Source organism: Amblyomma americanum, chromosome 1 (genome assembly GCF_052857255.1).
Source record: "Amblyomma americanum isolate KBUSLIRL-KWMA chromosome 1, ASM5285725v1, whole genome shotgun sequence".
In the NCBI taxonomy this organism is placed as follows: Eukaryota; Metazoa; Arthropoda; class Arachnida; order Ixodida; family Ixodidae; genus Amblyomma; species Amblyomma americanum.
In genome coordinates, this window is record NC_135497.1 from 207,807,840 (window position 1) to 207,817,032 (window position 9,193).

The 9,193-nt window shown below is 48.6% G+C and overlaps 1 pseudogene; it reads right to left on the bottom strand.

The window, feature by feature from the left end:
* Positions 1-2,382: 2,382 nt before the first annotated feature.
* Positions 2,383-6,575, bottom strand: LOC144115572 (uncharacterized; annotated as a pseudogene).
* Between the last annotated feature and the right edge of the window lie 2,618 nt (positions 6,576-9,193).

Here is a 9,193-nt window from a genome sequence, read left to right on the forward strand (position 1 = left end):
AGGATGGCGGGCCATAGATAAGGCGACGGGGCGTTGGATTTGCAGCCAGATTTGCAAGCTGTAAACGGTCGTGCAAACATAGGCTTCGGATGCAGTAGAGGCGCTCTAGTGAGGGAAAGGCAAACATGCAGATCGGTCACATGATATCTTCGAGGAGCACCCGCCTTCTCTGCGCATGTCAGTGGACCGTTATCTCTGCGCTCTCCTCTGTCGAGATAAGGACGCTTGCGCTGCACTCGGCGTATCTTTTTCAGCCACAAAGCAGAAGCCACACCACGTGGCTTCAGGCGCTCTCACGCGACTGAAATATTCGTGCTCGCGTTGAAATGACAGCAGGCAGGGGAGCCAAGATAAGCCTACAAACGCAGCACTTTCAAGATCAGCCAAAAGATCTCCACTCCAGAAAAACGCCGCTGAACGCCAAACCGGCCTTATCATTCGATATGGAAAGATTATCTAAACAGATAACGTCTTAAGATTACAGGCGTTCATTTGCACAGGTGTCGAGTATCAAAACAAGATGGAAAAGAGATGAAATTCCCCATAGATCCCACGTTTTTACATTGTCGTACTTCAGAGAGACAGCAGCTTGCCTTTCAACACACTCCGCAAGAATGTGTCTTGAATTGCTGCCAGACGGTCTAGACTAACATGCTGTCGTCATTGGCCTGCCTGAGTTACATGACCGGGCTGAATTCGTGTATTTTTTGCCTCTCTAGAACGGCAGTGCGCTTCTCTAGAAGTCGGAATGCCAAACCAATTCCTCATTTGCATAGTTACTGATTTTCACTAAGAATGCACGTAGGCCACATATGCGTGTCTCTCATTTGTTTTGCGTCCATGCAGTGTCGGTATTCGAGGCCTCTCTGTCTGGCGCTTGCTGGTTTTGACTGCACGCCGCGCTCAAGCTGTCAACCGCGGAAGCTTTCTTCTTTACTTCAGTGAAGCAGGGTCATCCGCTAAACTATCGGTCAAAAGCCTGAGCGAGTCCACTAGGTTTCTCACAGCCCTGACTACAGAGCACTTACGTCCAGCTATACATTTTAATAAGAATTCTTGATACAACGTATCGTAGCTAAAACACTAGCGCAACAAGTGGAGCGCGTCTCACGCTGTTGCAACTCTGAGCCGTACGGATAGAACAAGAATTGCAAGTGGCGTGAAGAGACTAGCCCAAAATGAAAGCGTTGAAAATGAAGGAATGCAATGTAGATTGCTACGAATCCAATATTATTTTCTCACACTTGGGCTCAATTAGTTTTGGAAATAAGCAGCCTAACTAAAAAAGCTGCTTGTATTTGATGCATGACATTACAGCTTACTCCCGAACACGATAGGACGCAGGGATGGTGTGCCTCAGCATGCTGCTGATGATAAATATGTTTTTTAGTTGCGCAAGGACAACTCTACCGAAGAAGTGTTATGGTACAGCGTATTTCTGTGTACACAAGAGGGGGGGGGGGGGGCAAAGATTCATTGTCCAAGCATTTCGTCCCCGCGAAGGAAGCCGAGCACCAGGGTAGGAAAAGCTTGTATTCTTTGGAAACAAATGGGTAGCCCGCGGCACTGGGGATCGAACCCCGCACCTCCCGCGCACGAAGCGGATGCTGAAACCACTAGTACACCGTGTGCTCTAGCGTGTTGCTACAATGGTAGCGCATACACGTACCATGGTGTACTTGTACTCACCTATGTCGCAGCATACGATGCTATCATGATTGTGAGTCAACATGAGCGTTCCACTGGAAAGCGAAATGCAGGAAACTAATGCGTGCAACCAAGAAACAAGAGCGCCGAGGACGTCCTTCATATGAATGGGTGCATGCATTCAAGGGGAAAGATGAAATGTCTCTGCTCCGCTCAAAAAAGTAAAAAAATTGCTGATGGCCTAGTTCTGTTAGGCCAGGATATACGTAGCGAAAGCGCGGAGACTTCTGCATTGGAAGAGTGCATTCACTAGATGCGCCTTTATTCAAGGTTAAGACTTGAGCCGTCATGGCGGAGTGGTAGCGTCTCCGCCTAAAACGCCAACGACCTTGGTTCGATTCCGAGCCTCGACACACGTACTTTTCTTATTCAGTGAGTGTGCGGGGGTTACAGTGGCTCCCATAGATGCCGCCACCGAATACGTTGGTTAGCGGTTAAGTGCAGGCTCTGTTAGGGCCGGGATACATGGAGCGTTTTCTGGGCGATTTTCGCCCGACGGCGCGCATTTGACGCCCGGCCTCGAAAAAAACGCCCGCCGCCGCCGATCTAGCCCCGCCAGATATTGACGCGCGGCGTCCGACGAGACCGGAAGCGGCAGCCGGAGCAAGCCAATAGCAGCGCAGAAAGCCCACTCTTCCAGTTTGGCCGCCTCCGCCAACGTTTATAGATACTTTTTTAGTTCCATAACTCCTCGCAGCGCCCGTAGGGAGCGGGCGGCCTGTCGCCGTCCCCGCCACCACGGCGCTGCAATCGCGGGTGGAGCGGGGAGAGCGAGTCGTCTGCTAGCGTGCTTGCACGAGCACTCGCATTCGAATCATCGCTGCGCGACGGCTGTTTTTTGTTTCCGGCTCTTGCCCGGAGGTATTTCGTAACATATGTGTGCTTAGCGCGTATGTGAACTTAAGAGCGGTATTCTGAGCAGTGTCGCAAGCGGCCGTTTTGTACAGGCAATGACGAAATGCATGCTTCGATTCTGCATCCCGTGAGATGAACCTAACCTTGCTACTTCAATAGATTCGGATTATCCGCCGAATCACATTTTCGCGACTGGCTGTTGTGTCATGCATTTCGAGCAAAATTACTTTTAAGTTTTATTACAGCAATACTGGTGCAAACTAAAACCCGCTGCTAGCTGTCTCAGTGGCTACGGCCCGCGGCTGCTTTCCCGAAAGCCGCGAGTTCGATACCGGTGTGGGCGAAATGCAAGAGTAACTCAAGGCCATTGGCATTTACATAAAAAAATTTATTCACAAATCCACTAAACATCGTTGCTGACAAATTTGCTGTCCATTAATTTGTCAGACAAGCTTCGCCTTCTTTCGCTCTCTTTGAGCTCTAACGGCGCTACTATTTTCCAAGCACTTTGCTCGCGCAAAGAAGTGCATGCGCGTCACTAAATAAAAGTAAATTAATTGAGCTGTGAACACCTCAGCATGCTGTGGACAACCAACACCATTCGTGCATTTTTTTACAAGAGAATCCAGCACGTTTCAAAACAGGTCGCCAAACAACTCGCCCTTTCTAGCCTGTTTTATAGTACCCTCTACCGTGTTTACACAGGCAAACAGCTTTTCGGAAGGGTACGCGAGACTGCCACTGACATATTCACGCTCAATAATGAGCATAGCCTCACGCGGCAGAGAATCCTGCGTGCCAAGTGCGTCCGCTTTGCAGAGTTCACATTGCGTTTTCTTTTTCATTTTGAAAGCCACATAGCCTGCCAAATAGTACAAGGCTGTTTCTTCTGGTGATGGAACACTGCATCTTTTGTCGTTGAAAGCATTGGAGAGGTCCCTGAAAGGTATCGTCATCAGCTCCTGCCAGACCTGTTCTTTCATAGCCTTTTTCTGGATAAGGGCGTCGCGACGCTTTTCTCCGAAGCTCTTGAAGGCACTAAGTAATACACGATCAGTTCCCATCTCACAGTTCCCTTTCACAGCTACTTCAACAGGTGTGTAAAGAGAAAGCAGCCTAAATAATTGGCTAAACTTGGTCACTGTAGGGTGGTCTTCGTCACCTCCAAATGACCTCACTAGGCCAAAGAATATCTGGAATAAAAAAAAACATTATATATGAGCATTTCTAGGCTTATTCAACGTGCCAGTCTAATTACCTCAATCGGGTCTTGGTTTAACTTCGCTGTGAGAATATAGCTGACGCCCTTGTTGTGTAGGAAGTCTATAATGGATAGCACTGACATCAATGTCACCCGCAGGGACTCAACGGTTTGATTTGATGCAATGAGTTTGATATTTCCTCTTGCTTCCGTCCGGTTCATCATGTCGAGGAATTCCTCCAAAAATTGAAAAAAAATGTGTGTAGATGAAAAAAAAAACATATTAAACTACAACAGAAATGGTGCATTATACTATAAAAAATTTTTTTTTCTTCTCACATTAAGAGATTTCTGATTGATTCTTTTAAACTGAGTACACAGAAACTGATTACCTTAATTTTAGGAGAGCCTTTTCTTATTCCAGCTTGAGGAATCTTGGCATTCAGGATGTCAAAAAGATCATTTAGCAGTAAAGTAACTTTTTCAGTCTCTGCGCTGTCGGCAAAACCAGGTACGTTTAGCTGCCGGTAGACCTTTAACCCCGTCGCCACACTGCGGCTGAAAAGCTGAAAAACAGTTTCCTGATTTTACTACAGCTACAAGTCAGCAAGCTTCAGAATATAGAAGCTTAACATATTGTTTGCCAATCAATAAACGTTGCCCACACTGGAAATATGAACTGTCTGTGGTAGGAGCGTGCATACGCAGTATTTAATCTGGAAAGAGTAATAACATGTTGGCAGGGAAAGGCATCTGAAATATCGTACTTGCGTTGCCAGGCGAACATTCATGGTCTGAAGCCTCTGCGGCTTGACGTGATACTCTGTCAGTTTTGGCACCACTTTAATCTCAGCCTTTTTTTCCTCCTCATAAAGCCGCTCGTAGTGATGGTACTTCACTCGATGGTCCCCGATCTGCAATAAAATTGCCACGTTTGAAGGGAATAAAAGCAAGGCACACATGCTCATTCAAAAGAAACAATTCTCCACATAATAAGAAGGCGTGGTTATAATAACTTACCTCTCCATACTTGTGCTTCATCAAATGATTTCGGACACACTTGATTATGTGCGGCATGTCGCATATGAAATGCAAAAATGCACCGTCAGGGAGGCATGGGTGTTCCATCCTGCATTGGGCCTCGCCAAGCTTTCCGCTGACCCCAAGGTGCTTCCACATTGACTTATTGCTTCCAGCACCATCACTGATTACAGCCAAGACTTGGGCGCCATGCTGGTGAAGCTGCAGAACAGAGTTTACTACTATTTTTGCCAGCACCCAGCCTGGTGCTGCTCCCTTTGTGGCGTAGCTTGCAATGGGCTGAACCCACGAATCGAACATGGGATTGAACATTATAACTAAAGCATGGTCTGCTAGTTGTTCAGAATTCGCTTTGGCAACATCACCATAGTCGATAAATCCATCAAATTTGCAAGATGTTCTGTTAAATTCCGTTGTTTCCCGCAACTTCACCTCATCAATTATTATACAGCCATAGGTTTGATGTTCTGGCTTTCCTGTCATTTGAAGCTGAATGCTTTCGAGGGCAAATTTGTTTAAACCGTACTCACACGGCAGACCCCTCAGCAGCTGCACGACGCGACATGTACTTGGAAGGGGAAGAACTTTCATACTAGAAAGGGCCTTGTAGCCCTTCGGGCTTGTTAGCCGCAAAAGTAAGCAGACCATAAACCAGTCGGCTGTGTATCTATGACCACGGGGCGATTTTGCTGCCTGCTGCAATACAGCTGCTCGGAGGGCCATTTTTTGTACCTCAGGCAAATCTTGGGTGATTTCATCCAGAGTTCTTGTCAACGCATTCTTCAGCTTTTCACTGAGCCGCTTCACTTCTTGCTTTTTTCGTTCTCGTGCTGCAGTGGCACGGATTAGCCGCTTTCTCAGCACACTTGCTGCCACAGGCACCTTTTTCTTCAGTCATGTCGATGTTGCCCTCCGCTTCAAACATTTTGCCAAGCTGGTGCACATAGCACACACTTCTTTGTCTGCACTTGTCAAAACAGTGCAGTCTTTATGGTAGAGCGTACTTCTAGCATTTTGGGCCACGTTCCTGCAACTGGCGACATCAAAGTCAGAGCAACCACGGCAAAATTGCTTTGTGTGCACGATCTGCAAAATTGCCTCTATATCTTTCAAAGAAAAAACCTGAATGTCCGCATCCCACTTGTACAACAACCTTCCATTTGCTTGGACAACTTAGGTCAGGTCCTCACGAAATACGACACTTTTCAGGATGGTATAAACGCCTTCCTTCATCCCGGCGTCATAAAAGACAACCTCTTTGTATTTTCCCGCCTCCTCCTCAAGGGCCGCCATTCTCCAGTTTCTCGGAAGCTGTATCGACGAGCTCTTTTCCACAATCTGTGCGAAATCAATGCCTTGCACGGGATCAGACAATGCTTCAGGAATTTCTAGGTGGGACTCCGCAAATGTGGCATTAGCAGGGGCCGCATTGATAGGTACGCTGGGTCTTTTTTTTGGCGACCGCCGTCTCTTGCGATTTCTCGATAAATAGCTCGGAACATTCGGGAATTGGCACGGAACTGCATCAGGCTTCAGTGCCCAACACCCCACCTCGACAATCTGACCGTAAATGACATGCTTGTAAGTCTTCACAATGTCATCTGCCACAAAATGTACGTCACACACCTTGCAAGTCTTGCTGAGCACTTTGTCTGCACGCGGAATAGCTCGAACCCACCTTCCGAGAAGCTCCGGATCGGATGGCGGGGCAAAAAAGTGCCGTTTCTCCGGGTTACCCGCTAGTACAGCCGGGCACGAAGCAAGTTGGCATCGTCGCGCTCGAAAGCTGCTTCACGGCCAGCAGCGTTTGTTGTTCTGAGTGCACGATGGGCACCACGTGTTCGCAGAGCGCACAGGAACACAAATGAACAAAAAAAAAGGCAACGACAAACGCGTGCACGGGCTAAGTAGTAACGGCGGGACAGGGGCCGCGCGCACGCCGGCGACCGCGCAAACCTCGACTGTAGCGCCCTCTCACCGCCCGGGTACAAGCAGCGCCCGCTTTCAGCGGAGGAGTTTGGGAACTAAAAAAAGCAGCGCCCGCTTTCAGCGGAGGAGTTTGGGAACTAAAAAAAGTATCTATAAACGTTGGCCTCCGCCGCCGCCAACATGGCCGCCATGGCCGACGAGCACTGCTGTGTTTATTGCGCGGAAATGGTCTTATCGTGGAAATAAACGCTTCACGAGACATGAAATGTCACTTTTTTGGAGAACACGACCGAATCTTGGATCGAAATGACCAATTTTCCTCCCTGAAGCGAAGGTGCCGAAGAAAACCGCAGCCGATGGTAGCCACGGCTGAGCGGGCATCGAAAGGTACGCGACCGCATGCATTCGAGCACGCAAAACCTTGTAGATATCTATGCACGCGTGCTGCAATCAGTACAGTGGTGTCTAAATGAACAATTTCGTTATTCTGACAGAGGAGTCCGCGTCGTTGCTCTCAAACAGCTCCTCGCTCAATGGTATTTGCCACTTGTTGATCTCATTGCTTTCGCGCTAAGATACGCGGCGGCGGGCTGCCGCTTTTTCGCTCCATGTATCTCCGGCCGGGCGTCGCGCCGCCACGACGTTTTCTGCCGCGCGAACATCGTCGGAAAAAACGTCGCATGTATCCCGGGCCTTAAGGCGCGTTTATACCCCTGCTTAACGCGCGCGCGCGCTGCACGGCGACGTCACGTCGGCCAAAGCGAGACCCTCTATACTCCAACTGCGCTTGACCGCCGACGCGTTCGGCGGCTTCGGCGCACTCTGACCTCACTGGCGGAGACATGGAGCACGTCTATATTTCGCGCCGAGTACGCCAGCCGCCGCCGGCCCGGCCAGACCGGTTCGGCTCCGCGGCAGGCGCGCGTTGTGACGTCATATGCCTCCTCGGAGCACCGCCACGGCGAAATCGCAAGTTCGCGGCCAATAATGGTTTCGCTTTAAAAAAAAAGCGCAATCAAAGCTCGCACGGAGTTCCTTTGCGCGGGATTGAAAAATATGGGAAGAAAACAAGCGCGACCGTGTAAAGAAAGCCGACGTGCGCAAAAAAAAAAAATAAACGGTGGGAGTTCCTGTGTGCCTTTTACTCGCACTTGCAGATGTACGCTGCCCGCGACAGTAAAGGTGGAAAAATGAACGAACGGCAACGAGAGCTTCGGGTGCTGTGAAAAAGAAATAAAATGACAGAGGAAAATCTCTGCCTCATTCGAAGGTGCAACTACGGCCATTAGGCGAAGGAGGAACAAATCACATAATGCGCCCGGGAAATTTTCGGCTACGCGCTCGATTCAGCCGTCGCGGGAAAGGAGAAAGCTGTCACCTAGAATCGTTGAATGGGAGCTGTTACAGAGGGGCTTGTCGCAGTGTTCCCCTGTCGCCCCTCTATCTTCACCCTTTTTCTCTTGCTGGCAATGAATGGTTCTACAATCTTACACACTTGCAAAAAAGAGGTAGGAGAAACCCTTTGGTGTCGGGAATAATGCCGACATGAAAATAGAAACCACCACTTATCTCAATTTTTAATGCCATAAAATGAAGCAGCACAAATGCGTCGCTATTTTCGTCCAGAATACGCGCCAGCCGTCAATTGTGCCTTAATGTTCAGATCTACGCTTCGAGGTTTCCAGGGAGTACACGAATAATCCATAATGCGATACAGCGCGAATAAAGACGGGGACGAAGCGAGACAAGACACCACAGCGCTGTGGTGTCTTGTCTCGCTTCGTCCCCGTCTTTATTCGCGCTGTATCGCATTATGGAAAAATTACCAACTAGGCCGATCTGCCACTCTTGCAAGTACACGAATGTAGCAGAGAAAAATACTTTCCATGCCTGCATCCACTCTCACGTGCTAGACAGACTGGAAATTATTTTTCGGCACTTTAAAGTGTGCTGTGAGGCAACCTTGGGATAAAGGTACTTCATCCGACAGTGTGCGCACACTACATGATTTGGCGGAACTGTGAAAAAATAGACTTTGCAACGTAAAATTCCCGCGCGAACCAAGGAGCGATTGCAGGTTTTTAAAGAAATAAAGCTAGGTGTATCTTTGTTATGAGTTTCCTTCTCTACTCTCTAAGATTCGACATTCGGTTAAGTCAGACGTTTTCTCTGGTCCCGCGAAATCCGAATTAACAGGGTTTCATAAAAACGCGGCGGCTGCGTTTTTATGGAGGCAAAACGCTAAGGCGGCCGTGTGCCCGTGTGCACGTTAAAGATCCCCAGGCGGTCGAAATTATTCCAGAATCCTCCACTGTGGCACCTCTCTCTTCCTTTCTTCTTTCACTCCCTTCTTATCTCTTCCCTTACGGCGCGGTTCAGGTGTCCAACGACATATGAGACAGATACTGCGCCATTTCCTTTCCTCAAAAACCAATTATTATTATTATTGTTAGCCTATTG